General features: G+C 38.8%; 1 protein-coding gene across 4 annotated transcripts in view; it reads right to left on the bottom strand.

Annotated features, from left to right (window-relative positions):
• ARHGAP6 (Rho GTPase activating protein 6) overlaps positions 1-16,787 on the bottom strand; it is a 546,996-nt gene that overhangs the window by 180,839 nt on the left and 349,370 nt on the right. Inside the window, exon 1 of one of the 4 annotated variants that reach the window (XM_040266471.1) lies at positions 16,171-16,318. The exons of the other annotated variants lie outside the window; for them this stretch is intronic. The gene's annotated coding sequence lies outside the window, so the exon portion shown is untranslated. Of the gene's footprint in view, positions 1-16,170; positions 16,319-16,787 lie in introns of those variants that run through there. 4 annotated transcript variants of the gene reach the window in all.

Raw genomic sequence — 16,787 nt, 5'->3', positions numbered from 1 at the left:
CAAATAAAGTGATTAGCCATAACCGACTTTAAAATCAACTGTGAAGCTACGTATAAACAGCTAACAAAATTCAGTATATTGCTAAGTCAATGAGAGTAAAGTACCTAAGGACAAGAACATTTTCCAAACTGTTTACTTCTGAATGTAATCTATTCATTTCAGTTTCTTTAATAGACTTTAAAGGGTTAAACTAAGTGGGTTCTCACAAGTACTAGAGGCATCACTCACACTCAGTGACCGTCTTTCTGCTACCCTTATTTTCAACAGGCTTCTCTTAGATATATCCCCTAGAAATAGGCCTTCTCAATTTGAATAAACTCAATTATCCAGGGTTTTTTTTTCCACACTTGCCATCACAGAACCTCCCAACAACACCTGTTTTACTCTTGTATTTAGAGTGCTGATGAATCTTAGAGATGTATGTATTCATCCATTCACCTTCATTTGTAAATTTTTAGGGTGCAAAACACATAAAGCAAACTAAAATGTTTTAAAGAGCACACGCATTTCCTTATGCACAGTGCAGAAACTTTACCTACTGATACACATGTGGTTTGGTTCCCTGGTGATTTCAGAAGGCTCCACCATCCCCAAATCGGGTGGAGCCTTTCTTCCCACAGTAAGAAACAAAGTTTGAACCAATGCCAATGGTTTGGAGAAAGTTTATTTTTCAATTAAATGGTTTATTTTGAGGTGATTGTAGATTCATGTTCAGATGGAAGAAATAATACAGAGCCTTTTTGTACCCTTCACCTAGCCTCCCCCAGTGGTAACATCTTGCATACAATGTCACAACCAGGAAACTGACAATGATAGCATACAATGACTTTATTCAGATTTAACCAGTTTTACCTGCACTCATTTGTGGGTGTAAAGGTGTCTGTGTATTTCATTCTATGCGATTTTATCACATGTGTAGATTTATGTGACTACCACAACAGTCGAGACACAGAACATTCCATAGTCACGAGGATCCCTCCTGCTACCCTCTTATGTTACTCTCACTTCCCTTTCAATCCACCACCTTCTTAAATCTGGCAACCACTGATCTGTTTTCCATTTCGATAATTTTGTCATTTCAAGTATGTTACATAAATGAGATGATATAGCATGTAGCTTTTTGGGGGGACAGGCTTTATTCACTCAGTATAAGTTCCCTGAGATCCACCCAAGTTGTTGAATGTATCAATAGCTCATTTTTTTACTGTCAAATTATATTCTAGGGTATGAGCCACTACCACAGTTTATTTAACAAAAATGCATTTTGGATTCAATGCAATCTTATTAACTGCACCTACAGAATATGACTTGACAGGGGACTTACATAAACTATCTTGTTTTTATTACAGGACCTCCACTGTGAAGTGAAAAATGAAACCAATTTTTTGTATATTTTAAATGAAAGCTTGCACAGGTGTTTCAGTCAGCTAAATATTTTAGCCTAGACTATTTTAGCTCTAAATTATTCAAATAATTATCTCAAAAATTTCTATGTAATTTAGCATGCAGAGAATGCCTCTGTATGAGGGGGTGGTATATTCCTCAATCAGATTTTATTTTTCTGCTAACACTATACCATTTTTACTAGTGATCATAATTATCAAGATTAGTCTTCTGGCGATTTTCTCCTCTAGAATTTACAAGGAGCTTATGAAAGTTCAAATGCACTGTATTTTTGGCAAAGGACCCTCATGCTTTGTCTGCATTTTACTGCTTCCTTTGCACCTGGGAAGAGCTATTTTAGGACTGTCTAGACAATCACCCCAGCTTTAAAGGTCTTTTCCTTTCTTGTCACATAATCGCTGAGTATGGAGGGTAATAAATAGATGATGCTGGCACTCTTTCATCAAATACACTGTTCAAATAGAGTCAGGAACAAGAATGCCTTTGGTCTGGCTCACAAAACTGAGAGGCTTTAATATACGGTCGCATACTTGCACCAACGGATCAATCTTTAAACCAACAAGAAGGTCTCCCGCCATCTACACTTTTGCACTGTAGTATCAGAATTATACTTTTTGGTCAAACTGTATGAAATGGTTAATTTTTGTATCATTTTGGATCTATAAAAATGGCAATTTCAAATTATTCAACTCAAGAGATCTGGGAAGGAATCTAGACATGGTCTGGTTTCATTTCCCTTCTCCAGTTCCCAGGAAGCACTAACCCTGATTCTAGTGGTGACCCAGAATGCACAGCTTCTGCAGGCCACTCTTGCCATTACAGGAAACAACAGAAACAAGTATGATCCCCAGACATTCTCCACATGCTTGTTCAATCTAATTCCTCTGGGTCAGTTAGTAAGATCCCAGGGTAACATGCACAGATTAAGTCTACTTCACCTCTTACAGTCCTTTCTTTCAAAAGGTGACAGCTTTCAGGTTCTCCACACAAGTCCTAGAGCCCACTGTCTCCAGGCCCCTTAATGGGTCCAGAGAGTGCTTCTTCTTGTCTGATCCTCCAGAGAATCTTTCTACTGACAATCTCTGATGATTGTAGTATTTCTTTTTGGAGGAAAAAAAATGCACCACGATAGAGATAAATAGATGGAAAGGCAAATATAGATATAGACACGAAACAATAATCAACCAGTTTGATTTACTTCCTTATGTTTTGTTATTAGTGTATTTATTTTTCTATAAGATACCAACATATGTTATTTTACTGCAAACACTATACCATTTCTATTGTCACTTTCAAGTGCTGTCTCTACCCTTACTTCTCTGTTTTTTCCATTTTCCCCACCGCTATTAGTGAAAGTCGCTCAGTCGTGTCTGACTCTGCGGCCCCATGGACCCCACTTTCGCTTATGTGCACCACTTTCCTCATTTCTTCCTTCATTAGCCACTTGATCACGAGCTTCTTTGCTGCTGCTCTTCCTCCTTTCAGGCTCTAAATGGTGGCACTCCTCACGGTCCTGTTCTAGGCTAACATCTCTTAAGTCAAATCTTTTCAAGATGTGCCCAGGGTCTGTGAATCTCCTGAATCAGATTCATCAGAAACAAGCTCCATGAAAGAAGCAAACTTTTAACATGAATTACTGAATTCTCAGCACCTGGAAGAGTCTCAGGCCTACTCCCATGTTCAATAAATATTTGTGGAGGAAATGGATTGCCTGAAGTGCTTGTGGAAATGCATGTTCCTGGTATGTACTCTTGGACTCCTAAACTGGAATCACAGTGTATCTGGCACTTGAGAACCCACATTTCTGCTCTTCTATCATATGATCTTTCATCCAATACCCTCTCCCCACTCCTCATTCTTCAGTGCTCTGAGACACCTTTCCAGAACCCAACCTCTGCTCAGACTAAGTCAGATCTCTTTATTATGCCCTCTCATAGAACCTTCTCCTCTGTGAAACTTACTGTCACACTAATTTTACACATATGTTTGAGACTGCTGAATGAAGTCCTATCTCTCCTGCCAGTTTGCCTCCAATCTTATAGGTTCCTCTTTAACATTATATCCCTAATTCTTCATCTGAGTCTCACTCATGGTGGGCCCTCAATAAATATAAGTGAATGAATTCATATTTGTAACATGGATTGAAAGTGAAAAATGTAAGTCGCTCAGTTGTGTCCAACTCTTTGAGACCCCATGGACTTATACAGTCCAAAGAATTCTCCAGGCCAGAATACTGGAGTAGGTAGCCTTTCCCTTCTCCAGGGGATCTTCCCAACCCAGGGATCAAACCCAGGTCTCCTACACTGCAGGTGGATTCTCTACCAGCTGAGCCACCAGGGAAGCCCTCTATCTCTAAAATGTATTTCAAATCCATTCCTTCTACATCTCCACAGTTGCTGCCTGTCAGCAGTCAACTGGATGGTTGCCATGGCCCAGTAACTGCCCTGTGTCCATTTTCACTCTATAACAAACAACTTTCTACACAGAACTCAAAACATCAATCAAATCATCTCCAGGTACAGACTTACCTGATGGTGTCCTGCTGCAAGGGAATGAAGTTGACATACCTTAGCTAGACCCTGCCTATCTGTCCACAGCACCTCATGCCATTGCTTTCTTCTCTCACTCTTGGGACTGCTGACCCCTGTTTTCCATATAATGTTCCTTCTGCATGGAATGATTGCCCATGTGACCCCACCCCTTGCTCATTTCACATAGCTGGGTCCTTCTTAGACTTCAGTCCTCAGATATAATGCCAACTTCTCAGAGCCACCTTTTCTAACATTCGGTCTAAAATGAGGTTTCATCTTCCGATACTTGTTATCACAGGGATCTGCTTATTGTTGTTCAGTCACTAAGTCATGTCTGACTCTTTGTCACCCCATGAACTGCAGCATGGCAGGCTTCCCTGTCCTTCACTATCTCCTGAAGTTTGCTCAGATTCATGTCCATTAAGTCGGTGATGCCATCCAACCATCTCATCCTCTGCTGCCCCCTTCTCCTCCTGCCCTCTATCTTTGCCAGCATCAGGGTCTTTTCAAGTGAGTTGGCCCTTCGCATCAGGTGGCCAAACTATTGGAGCCTCAACTTCAGCATCAGTCCTTCCAATGAATATTCAGGGTTGATTTCCTTTAGGATTGAATGGTTTGATCACTTTGCTGTCCAAGGAATTCTCAAGAGTCTTCTCCAGCACATTTCAAAAGCATCAATTCTTCAGAGCTCAGTCTTCTTTCTGGTACAGCTCTCACATGTGTGCATGACTACTGGAAAACCATAGCTTTGACTATACAGACCTTTGTTGGCAAAGTGGTGTCTCTTCTTTTTAATATGCTGTCTAAGTTTGTCATAGCTTCTCATAGGTATGTCATAGAAGCAAGCAGGATCTGTTTGCTACACAGCATTTACTACACACTGGAATTACAGATTCACTTTTGTTCATTATCTTGTTTCTGCATGGAAAGCTCCATGTGAATCTTATTCACTATTTCATCCCCAGAACCTCAAACAGAACCTAACACATGATAGACTGTACTGTGAATGAATGGAGAAGGAAAAAAACAGTTAAAATAGAAGAGCACCAACAGATTTTTGTCCTGGGGTGGTTCAGGGAGGGGTTGACTATGAAGGGGCAGCAGGAGGGAATCTGTGGGGTAGGGAGGATGACAGAACTCTTCTGGGTCCCTATTGTAGTGGAGGTTACACAATTTTATGTATTTGTCAAAACTCAGAATTGTACCCCTCCAAAAGATGAATTTTACTATATGTAAATTAAAAATAAATTAATCAAATTATATGTTTCTGAAACCCAAGTCAATCCAGAATAAATAGAAAATGGGCCAAAGGACTAAACAGACATTTCTCCAAAGAAGACATACAGATGGCTAACAAACACAGGAAAAGATGCTCAACATCACTCATTATCAGAGAAATGCAAATTAAGACCACAGTGAGGTACCATCTCATGCCAGTCAGGATGGCTGCTATCCAAAAATCTACAAGCAATAAATGCTGGAGAGGGTGTCGAGAAGGGAACCCTCTTACACTGTTGGTGGGAATGCAAACTAGTACAGCCACTATGGAGAACAGTGTGGAGATTCCTTAAAAAACTGGAAATAGAACAGCCATATGACCCAGCAATCCCACTGCTGGGCATACACACCAAGGAAACCAGAACTGAAAGAGACACGTGTACCCCAATGTTCATCACAGCACTGTTTACAATAGCCAGGACATGGAAGCAACCTAGATGTCCATCAGCAGATGAATGGATGAGAAAGCTGTGGTACATATACACAATGGAGTATTACTCAGCCATTAAAAAGAATACATTTGAATCAGTTCTAATGAGGTGGATGAAACTGGAGCTTATTATACAGAGTGAAGTAAGCCAGAAAGAAAAACACCAATACAGTATACTAACGCATATATATGGAATTTAGAAAGATGGTAATGATAACCCTGTATGTGAGACTGCAAAAGAGACGCAGGTGTACAGAACAGTCTTTTGGACTCTGTGGGAGAGGGAGAGGGTGGGATGATCTGAGAGAATAGCATTGAAACATGTATATTATCATATGTGAAATAGATTGCCAGTCCAGGTTCAATGCATGAGACAGGGTGCTCAGGGCTGGTGCACTGGGATGACCCAGAAGGATGGGATGGGCAGGGAGGTGGGAGGGGGGTTCAGGATGGGGAACACATGTACACCCATGGCTGATTCATGTCAATGTATGGCAAAAACCACTACAATATTGTAAAGTAATTAGCCTCCAATTTAAATAAATAAATTTTTTTAAGTAAAATAAATAAATAAAGAATTGTTGTATTTTCAAAAAACAAAAAAAGCAGAATAAATCTAAGAATCCAAGTTTCATGGGTTTGGGGCTCTTTTGTGGGGTCAATTAACTTCCCATGTTCATGGTCAAGTAGTGACTCAAACCATACTTGCCCAATTCTCATTTATCAGTTTAAAGAAAGGAAATGGGAAATAAAGATGTGGAGGTTAAACAATACAAGAAAAAACACAGTGGTAAAATAATATTTAAAATAATAACGTGATAAAATGTCAGCATTTATTTGTGACATTTGGCTCTGTTTGTATTGGCTCACCACAGTGGTGCCTCCCACATATACACCCACGGCTGACCTCTGCTTGATACAAGTGATAATGACTAAACTTCACATATTATGCTGGCATAATCTATCCCTTCCCTGGAGGGCTGTTGCACACAAGGAATTACAGTTTCATGGCCGAACAATGTTTCTTTCTCAAAATATACCACAGTTAACTTTCATTAGAACGAAGTTATACGGGCTGATAAATTGTTGTCTTTTGCCAAATTATTACTCATATTCACCCAATATTCACCCAGTATAAGCCACTGACAAACCTCATTCAATCGGGGGAAAGCAGGATGCAGAGATATTAATAGATTCTTTAGATGTGAGTTGCATTCTCTAAAGTAAGCATATGTCATACAGATTTCGTCTTGACCTTCCTCCCCACCCCCACTATTGACTTTTATCCATTAGAACATGTTGATGGATATACCATTTCAACATGAAATACTTGGATATCTGACTGATTTAGGGAAAGGGAAATGGTGAGATAATTTCCTCTTTTATCAAGCTGAATCACTGAGTTCGCTCTGTTGCTATGCTCATGTAAGTCAATGCCATAGCAACTTCTCGGTTTGCTCTTAAACACTGGAGCAGAACGATGCTATTAGGTATATTTTTTCCAATTCTTAGATTTTATTTGTTCCCTTAGAAGTGTAAAATTTATATTTTACAGTACAGGGCTATTTAATTATCCTTTGGAAGTCTTATCATTGTTGACTGCCATATATATCATCAATGCTGGTACAACAGAAGTGCTTACTTGTTGGAAAATTCTCCCATAGTTTCCCTTTATTTTTCTTAATCCCTAGCTCATAATTAAAGTTTGTACTTTGGACAGTATAGACTGGATCTTATTTGGGATTTTTGGGTTAAGGATCCTGAATTTAAATGGGAATGAAATATGCAATATAAAATTCATGAAATACAGAAATGCATGAACTTCTCACAAACCCACTTAAGTAAATTCAGTAAAAGCCTAATTATCCCTTGGTATGTACTAGGAAGTGTGCCAGGTTCTAGAAAGAGATCAAATCTTCACTATCAAGAGATTCAGAAAACATCTAAGAGGCAGAGATGAGCATATTCTAGTTTCTATGAGCTCTTGCTGTGGAAAAATAAGGGACATGTACTTTGCTTCTTCAGGGTTTAGGTTTTTCACCTACAAAATCTGCTGTAATATCTAACTTAAGGCTAGTTTATGAAAATCACAAACCACACCACCTTTATCGCTGCTATCTTTAGAGTGTCATGGACTGATGAAGTGGAAAAGTAATTGACTTGTTTCTGAAATAGGTTTCAGATTCCATGTTTAATTCTATGATTATTTAGCCACCTATGTCAATATTCCAATTTGTTAAGGAATTAGGATTTGTTATTTGATATAGGCAATAAATTTCACTGAAATTTTAGATATCCATCCACCTTCCTACAATCATATGTTAATGTATCCAAAAGCAGGAAAATTCTGTTCAAGTCATTTTTTATTTAGGCATCTCCTTATAATTTGAAGAATGTGTATCATGTACCTTAGATACATTTAAAAATGTCTCAGGGTATTGTCACTTTTTTATTTCTGATAAGATGGACAGCTATAGTTTCTTAACATTGGACTTGTTCTGGACAGGAAACTTACTGAAGCTAGCTCCTGTTGCTCTTAGAAGTGGGCGCAATGGTTTGATTTCATAGGTCTGTCCTGATTGTAATCATGGAACTGGAAGGTTCTTGTACTTATTGATGGATTATATTCTAAAATCATGTGTATACTATGATGAAATAATGCTTGCATTTTTAGGAATATTAACTTGATGCTTTAATAGATAGTCCTGAGGTTATGCATTTGAGAAGCTATTACACATTTTACATCTGTAATTCTCAGTGTGTTCCCAGGTCCAGAAAAGTCTGTCTCAGCTGGAAGCTCTTGTTAGAAATTTAGAAATTCACGTGCTTGAATACCACACCGGACCTAGGGAATCAGACACTCTGAGGGTGGGGCCCAGCAGTCTGTATTTTAATAACCCTCTAGGGGATTTCAATGCATGCTCAATTTTGAGAGCCACTGCTTTACGTAATTCACATTTTTTATTTGGGATCAGACGTATACTTAAGTTGAGAAATGGTTCTTTTCTTTTTGATGTTGTGTCCTTTGTGGCTATTTGCTTGTTTTTGTGTGACTTTTCTGCCTGTCCTAGCATGGTTAAGACACGAGACCATCTAGTTCCTGAAAAAGTTTAAAGTCACTTTGAAAATCTATTATTAGAGAAATAATAAGAGGATGACTAATTTGAATAATTTAGCAATTTGGGAATGAAGAAATAACAATGGCTTAGAGTCAGAAGAACTTCAGTCCAACACTTATAGGTTAAGTAGGAGTTTCTGAACCTCAGCTCAACTGACATAGTGGAATTTGGGGTTGGATAGGGATTTTTTTTGTTTTTTCTTTTTCTCTCATTCTTTTATTTTGGGCCATATTGCACAGCACGTGGGATCTTAGTTCTCCCACCAGGGATCAAACTCATGTCCCCTTCAGTGGAAGTGCGGAATCTTAACCACTGGACCTCCAGGGAAGTCCTGGGGCTGGAGAGTTTTACATTGAGAGGCGAGGCTGTAGGATGTTCTGGCAGCATCTCTGCTTTCTCGACTCATTAGAAGCCAGTAGCGTCCTCAACCAACATGTGTCAATCAAGTGTCTTATTGTCAAATGTTCCCCTGGCAGGGTTGGGGTGGATAAATAGCCCCCATTTGAGAACCACAGGGTTGAACAACTTTGATCAGTTCCCTAGTCCAACAGAAATTCTCAACCTTGGCTGCACAGAAGAATCAATGAAAAATACTAACACTTTCGGTCTGTTCCAGCCTGGTTGTATCAAATCTCTGTGGGTAGGCTCAGGGATCCACAGGTCCTTTATCAAAGCTCACCCAGTGGTACTAAGGTTCAGCCAAGACTTATAAGCACTGCACTGACACCACTGTGCCCTAATTTCCTCACCTAGGAGATGATTGCAATACTATCTGTTCTAACCACCACATGGGACATTCCAAAGACTGAATGACAGAATGTTTGTGAAAGCGTTTGTTCCACAAAGCATTAACTGTGTTAAGGGCAGCAGAGAAAAATAGTGCATTTGAATACGTCACTATAGAAATGAAAAGCTGTCTTCAGTCCCTGATTATGAATTAGGATGATTTATACTCACTCTCTCTTAATCACACATCTCATTTACCACACAGAAGAGATATAGGGAATTTGCAAGGTCTCTCTTGGAAGTAAACTCATAGCATTAATTTAGTCCTGGATGGACATAAAAATGTATCAAATCAGGTCAACTTGGTCTACTGTGTACCAATGATAATTTGCACATCTAAAATCAATTCGCTAATCTTTCCATCCTTTTGGATCTCAAGAAATTCACTTTAATAAGTAGGAAAAATGCAGATCCACCTAAAAATAAACCGCCTCTTTAAAAATTGTTAGAATGTGGAAAAATCATACACATTAAAAGTCTGGTATAGGCTTTGTCTGTGTTCATATGTATTATTTATTTTTTAAAAAGATTAAAATATCTGAATCAAACTATTAAATATTAAAATTTATTAAAACTGAGGGTCAAATATTTGTTTTTTTTCTGTACTTTTCTTTATGTTTGAAATATTTGACTAAACCTAAAGTGAAAGTCGCTCAGTCCTGTCTGACTCTTTGTGACCCCATGGACTATTCAATCCAAGTAATTCTCCAGGCCAGAATACTGGAGTGGGTAGCCTTTCCGTTCTCCACGGGATCTTCCCAACCCAGGGATCGAACCCAGGTCCCCTGCATTGCAGGCAAATTTTTACCAGCTGAGCCACCAGGGACGCCCTAAACCTAAAAGAGGATGATAAAATTAGTTTGAACAAAGCACCAGAGAATACTCTAAAGGAAAATAAAGATGAAAATGTATGTTTCACTTGGTGTCAGGTGACCAAGGAAACTCCACAAGGATGGAGAAACCAGCTATAAGCAAAGGGGCTTCATCTCACTGACTCAGTTTACATTGCCGTTATATTCACGTAGGGGATGTCAGGCCTTTGACACTGAAGCTCAGTTTTGAACTTGCCCAACATGTAAGGAAATGTTATTAGCTTATTTTTGTCAAATCTTCTACTAGCTTTTAAACTAAGCAATCTATCATGAAATGTCTGCTTCTACCCTCCTGTGCGTGCGTGCTCAGTCACTTCAGTTGTGTCTGGCTCTTTGTGACCCCAGGGACTCTAGCCCGCCAGGCTCCTCTGTCCATGGGATTCTCCAGGCAAGAATACTAGAGTGGATTGCCATGCCCTTCTCCAGGGGATCTTCCCAACCTAGGGATCAAATCCGCATCTCCTACATTGCAGGTGGGTTCTTTACCACTGATCCACTAGGGAAGCCCTGGCAAACTTCAGCCTGAGGACCAAATCCAGTTTGCCATCTGTTTCTGTAAACATGGTATTAATTTAATACAGCTTGGTGTCTCTGGATGCTTTCAGTTACAGAGTTGAGTAGTTGCAATAAAAATCTGTGTGGCCCCAAAACCTACAATATTTACCATCTGACCCTTTACAAAAAGCTTTCCTAACTCCTGTCCTAGAATGTTAACATATAGAATTTTCCTTTAGATTAAAATAATAAGTAATTGGACAAAATAAAATGTTTTACAATGATTTTTATATTGTAGTCATGTGGTAATATACAATTTATACTATATTTTCCTTTTAATACCAATAAACCAATTATAAAGACTATAATGTTAAACACCACATTTTCTCTTTAAAAAAACTAATGTGGTCTACCAAAAAACTGAACAGAGGATCTGTTGATGATTAATTATTTAATATGTTGTTAAAATATCACTGTTTGACTGTCTCTCAAACTGGCCCTTTCCTAAAGTAAAACTATTTTTCTTGTTTAGTTATCTTCAGTTTAATAACTGCATTATAGGTAAAAACATTTGTGGAAATTTACTGACAAAGAATTCTTCACTTTTGAAACAAATGAAAAGTCATATTTGCATGCTAAGGAGAAATGTAAAGTAACAATGTCTTTCAGTCCTTATAAATAATTACCTTAATAGAGAGTAAAGATGACATGTATGTGTCAACATAAGTAATAGCTTATTTTTAGTTCATTTCACATGCCCAGACTTTCCAATGTTTGGGGAAATTTTAAGAAAAGGAGATACATTTGTAGCTACATGAAATTGTATCATTCCCAGAAGCCTCATAAACTGAAAATGAGACCTTAATGATCTCCTCAAAATGACCTCAATATAGGAAAATGGTAAGTAATAAAACAAAGAGAATACAGAACTATGGTTGCCAAGGCAACCATAATCATAATTCCTTTGAATTTTACTGAAGCATTCACTGCAGTTCAATCTAAGTTCATCATTCCTTAAGAAGCTTATATAAATTCAAAGTACTTATTATCTACAGCAGTATCATTCTAATCAAGCAGATGATGACAGGCATGTAGAACAGGAACTGAAATGCCCATGGCATTCGCATTATGGAAGAAAGATGGGAAAACGATACTTGCTAGCATATGCGATGGCCAAGAGAACATTTCTTTCCATTCTGTTCCATTCAAGACACACTTGTGGTACTAGACTGGCTGTTGCCATGTATGGAAATTGAGTCTCATACATAGATAATGGAATAAACACAGATTAAATGAGCCACAATCTCCTTGTAGATTTCCATAGCCCTAGAGAACTATGACAAACTATAGAATGGCTGGTAGGCACAATCCACAGACTACCATTTGAAGACCTTTTCCTTAAAGGTAAATAAGTGTGACTGTCACTATGCCTTCTGAGTAAAGAAAATAAAATCTTTTCCGTAAAATTTTGAGGAAGCTATTATTGCTCATTTGTATCTCATTTGATGCTTTAGGACTGAAGAGGATATTGTTTACTCCAGACAATGGTCAATATCTGGAAGGTTGGGTAGCCACAGTGCCTTGATGGACTCTAAACAATCTCTGCATGTATTCTCCAACTCAGACACCCCCCAGTCTGAAAGTTTGTAAAGACGGCTGGATGTGTGAAAGTCTAAATGCATTTGCCCATGGAAACAATGGTATACATAGTTGTTTTGGTCCCCAGGCCAGCTGATATAGTCTCATTTAATCCATAACACACTAGAAATGCAGAGTGGGAAATAAAAGTGGGAACACCATTCTTCTCAGACTCTGGAAAAGAGAGAAGACTGCCCATCAGGGTATGCATAAATGAGCACTGGGTAGGGTACAGAGGTCCCTGCATGTGCCCCTAGGTCAGAGAACATCTCCTGTGAGTAATAGTTTCTGGATCCATCTCAGCAGCCTGGCCCACTGTAGAAGCTCCATCCATATCTTGCTGGATAAATAAAATACTGAGCACTTTGCCATGTAATTCTGGGCTAGTCATTTTAGCATTTCTGAGATTCTCCTTCCCTGTGAATTAGATATTTGGAAAGAGTATCCCAGGCACTATGCCTGTCTTATTCTCCAATTATGGGTAACTCATTTGACCCCTGTTTTCTTTTTTTGATACTATGGGGATAACAATGGTTCCCACAAGGGGCAGATGGGAAGATGTATCATGATGATGGAGATGGAGTTAGAATAAGCCTTTTACCACTGGTAGAGAATGGAATATTATGGTTTTGGAAAGGAAACTGCTGAAAAAATAGACACCTGCCAGCTTCTTTCACTGAACCAATAATGCAGTAACAAACACTTCCCAAATACATACTCACAGCAAAGTCCTTTTTAAATAACTCCCATCGCATCTTTCTAGTGTCTCCTTTCCTTGATTTCTTCCCTTTGTCTTTGTTTTCTTCGACACTTACCACTTACACTTACTTTATTTTCTGCTATTTATTGGATATCCCCTGGCAAATAGATGGGGGAAAAGATGGAAACAGTGACAGACTTTATTTTCCTGGGCTCCAGAATCATTGCAGAGAGTGACTGCAACCATGAAATTAAAAGATGCTTGTTCCTTGGAAGCAAAGCTATGGCAAATCTAAACAGTGTATTAAAAAGCAGAGACATCACTTTGCCGAATAGTCAAAGCTATGATTTTTCCATTAGTCACATACAGATGTGAGAGTCAGACCATAAAGAGGGCTGAGCACCAAAGAAGTGATGCTTCTGAACTGTGGTGCTGGAGAAGACTCTTGAGAGTCCTTTGGACAGCAAGGAGATCAAACCAGTCCATCCTAAAGGAAATCAGTCCTGAATATTCATTGGAAGGACTGATGCTGAAGCTGAAGCTCCAATACTTTGGCCACCTGATATGAATAACTGACTTATAGGAAAAGACCCTGATATTGGGAAAGAATGAGGGTAGGAATAGAATGGAGCAACAGAGGATGAGATGGTTAGATGACATTATCAACTCAATGGACATGAGTTTGAGCAAACTCCAGGAGATGGTGAAGGATAGGGAAGCCTGGCATGCTGCAGTCCATGGAGTCACAAAGAGTTGGACACAACTGAGCAACTGAACAACAACATTAAGTATGCAATAACATTACATCTAAAAATGTACATATCTTTATTTTAAAATATTGCTAAAAAATACTATCAACCCAGCCTTCAGCAGGTTATAGTATTAATAGTAACATCAAAGGTCACTGATCACAGACCACCATCATAAATACAAAAATAATGAAAACGTTGGAATTATTGTGAGAATTACCTAACTGTGACACAGGGACACAAAGTAAGCAAATAATGTTGAAAAAAGAAATGGTGCAGATAGACCTGCTTCTCACAGGGTTGCCGCAAACTTCAATCTGTGAAAAAAGCATTATCTATGAAGCATGATAAAGTGAAGCTCAAAAAGATGAGTGATGCCTGTAAACATGTAGAAAAATGGAATGCTGCTTGGATTTTAGCCTATATACTGAAGCCAGGGAACCACCCTGATACAGTGAAAACAGCTCAAGGCAGGAGACACCAGACCCTCAGAATCAGGGGGTGTGCGTTTGAATTTCTGCTCTGCCTCCTAATGTCTATTGACTTTGAGCAGTTAGAGAACCTCCCATGTTTCAGTTTTATCATTTTAAAAACTGGAATATGATCCATGCCTTGCAAAACTGTTGTGAGGGTTAAATAAAAAGATGTAAGTAAACCCAAGAAATTGAAGGCCTTTAACAGGTAACAGACATTCTCATTGTAGCTCGTCGCCCTCCTAGTCCTGCCCTCACTACAGCGGCCTTACTCAAGTCCCTTAATCCCTCGGGTCTCCAGTTCCCCTTCCTACACAATAAACAACTGGGTTAGAAGGATTCCAAATAGATCTGCCACTCTGAAAACCCTATACACTTCATTTTACTTCCCCAAGTATGTAATTATGGGACTGGGTGAAATAGACCTTTTAGAGATAATCTAGATTGATCTAGAGAGGCTTATTAAGTATGATGAATTGTCTGTGTTATAATTCTACACTCATAATCTTAAAGTATAATTTTTATTAAAAAAAATCATTCTAGAGAAAAGTTTTCCATGTCTCAGCAATTCCAACTCCAGATAGTTTTTCAATGCTTGGGCTGAAGGGGCCCGATATTATAAGGATAAATGTCATTAGGTACTGAAACCTTCCTTTTGCATTTATGACTGTGTCTCAAAACAGAATCCTAGAAAAGAGAAGTGTGGTTCATAAATACCGAGAGACCTCCTAAGAATCCAGTAGGATTTCATATACATTTCAGTTGATTTACATTTAAATTTGTTATTCATTTACAAGTTCCCACAGGCTACACACCTTGGGGTCTCAAAGAGTCAGACATGACTGAGTGAATACTACTACTACTACATTTATAATGTCCCAAACAGGATGAGCTTGACAACTTGTGAATCATAAAAAAAGGAAGAAAATCAAGTTACTAAACAAATTATTTTCCCTCTGAGTCATATGCAGCCCATAAGATAACTCTGATGCAGCACTTATATCACAGAGATATTTACTTAAGATGAACAGAAAACAATTTCCTTGCTGCCATCTAGCCTTTAAAAATCCTTTTTAAAAATTTATATATTCAAAGAGCTTCCAGGGGAAAAAAATCTTTTAGGTCTGTAACTTCTGCATAAAAAAATGGCCTGAAATATTTCCAAATACACTACTGAGAAAGTGCTCTCTTGAGTACAAACACAATTTTTAATATCTTAAAGCATATCTTGGTTTGAACAACACACCTTTGGGTCGTATTCAAAGTACACAACTTTGGGTCAAATTCAAATAATGCTCACACACACACACCACGGTACCACCCACTTCTCTTATTTCCTCCTACAACCAGTAAATGGAATGTTTTACTGCAACAGCACACATCCTTTCAATTTGCATAAATATAATGCCTTTAACCCATTAAAGAAGCACAAAAATATCATCAGGGCTGAAATCAGTCAAAATGAATAATACATGTTTCAAATAAAAATAAGCCTGTAATTTTTATGTAAATTTTACACAGATAAATAGCTACTATGTTAAACATCTGCATCAAACAATTAAATATAAGTGGCCTAGGAACGCCCAACTTACAAATATCCTGTACATGGGAACAGTCAACCCAAGCGAGCAGACCAGGACCAGGGCAGGCTCTCCCCAGACTTGAAGTTGGGAGAAGAATTCCCCTAGGATTCACCTTAGTCTCTTCCTGCTGGATACCGATGATGGCAGTGATCAGAGAAGGGGGAAATGGGTAGCCATGATTCTCAAGCCACCACAGGACTCCCTTCCCACCATGCTCACTAAGGAATCCATTTTCTATAAATGTTACAAAGAGCGCCTGGGTTCCCAGGCTGGTCCATCAGAAGTCTGCTGGACCCAAAGTGCAGCTGGAACTGTGCTATTAATACCAGACTGACTTCCCATTTGGAAGCCAACTCCAGTCCTGACAGTGCTCGTCAGCTCTGTTATGGTTAAATGGATTTGTAGGCGGTCCTGGGAGCCTGCCAGTTAGAACATCCTTTCTGTGGGAAAATTCCTGTGAGGCCCAAACAACTCACTGACAAACAGAGTTGTAGTAGACCACATGTTGGGAGACCCTTAGGCATTGACAAATCAATCCTCACCCTTTCCTTCTGGAAATGCCTGGGTGAGTATTATAGTAAACCCTTGCACAAATAAACATACAGCAGGACCAACAGTCTGCACATGACCTGCTCCGTGGTAACCAGTGGGTATTTTTGCTATCATCATTAATGTGACAAAAGATCTACTCCTCCCCTGATGCACACATGTACATGCATATAGACACCT

This window comes from Oryx dammah, unplaced genomic scaffold (genome assembly GCF_014754425.2).
Source record: "Oryx dammah isolate SB20612 unplaced genomic scaffold, SCBI_Odam_1.1 HiC_scaffold_23, whole genome shotgun sequence".
Lineage (NCBI taxonomy): Eukaryota > Metazoa > Chordata > Mammalia > Artiodactyla > Bovidae > Oryx > Oryx dammah.
Note: the sequence above shows the minus strand (reverse complement) of the source record. Positions and strands in the feature narration are given on the sequence as shown.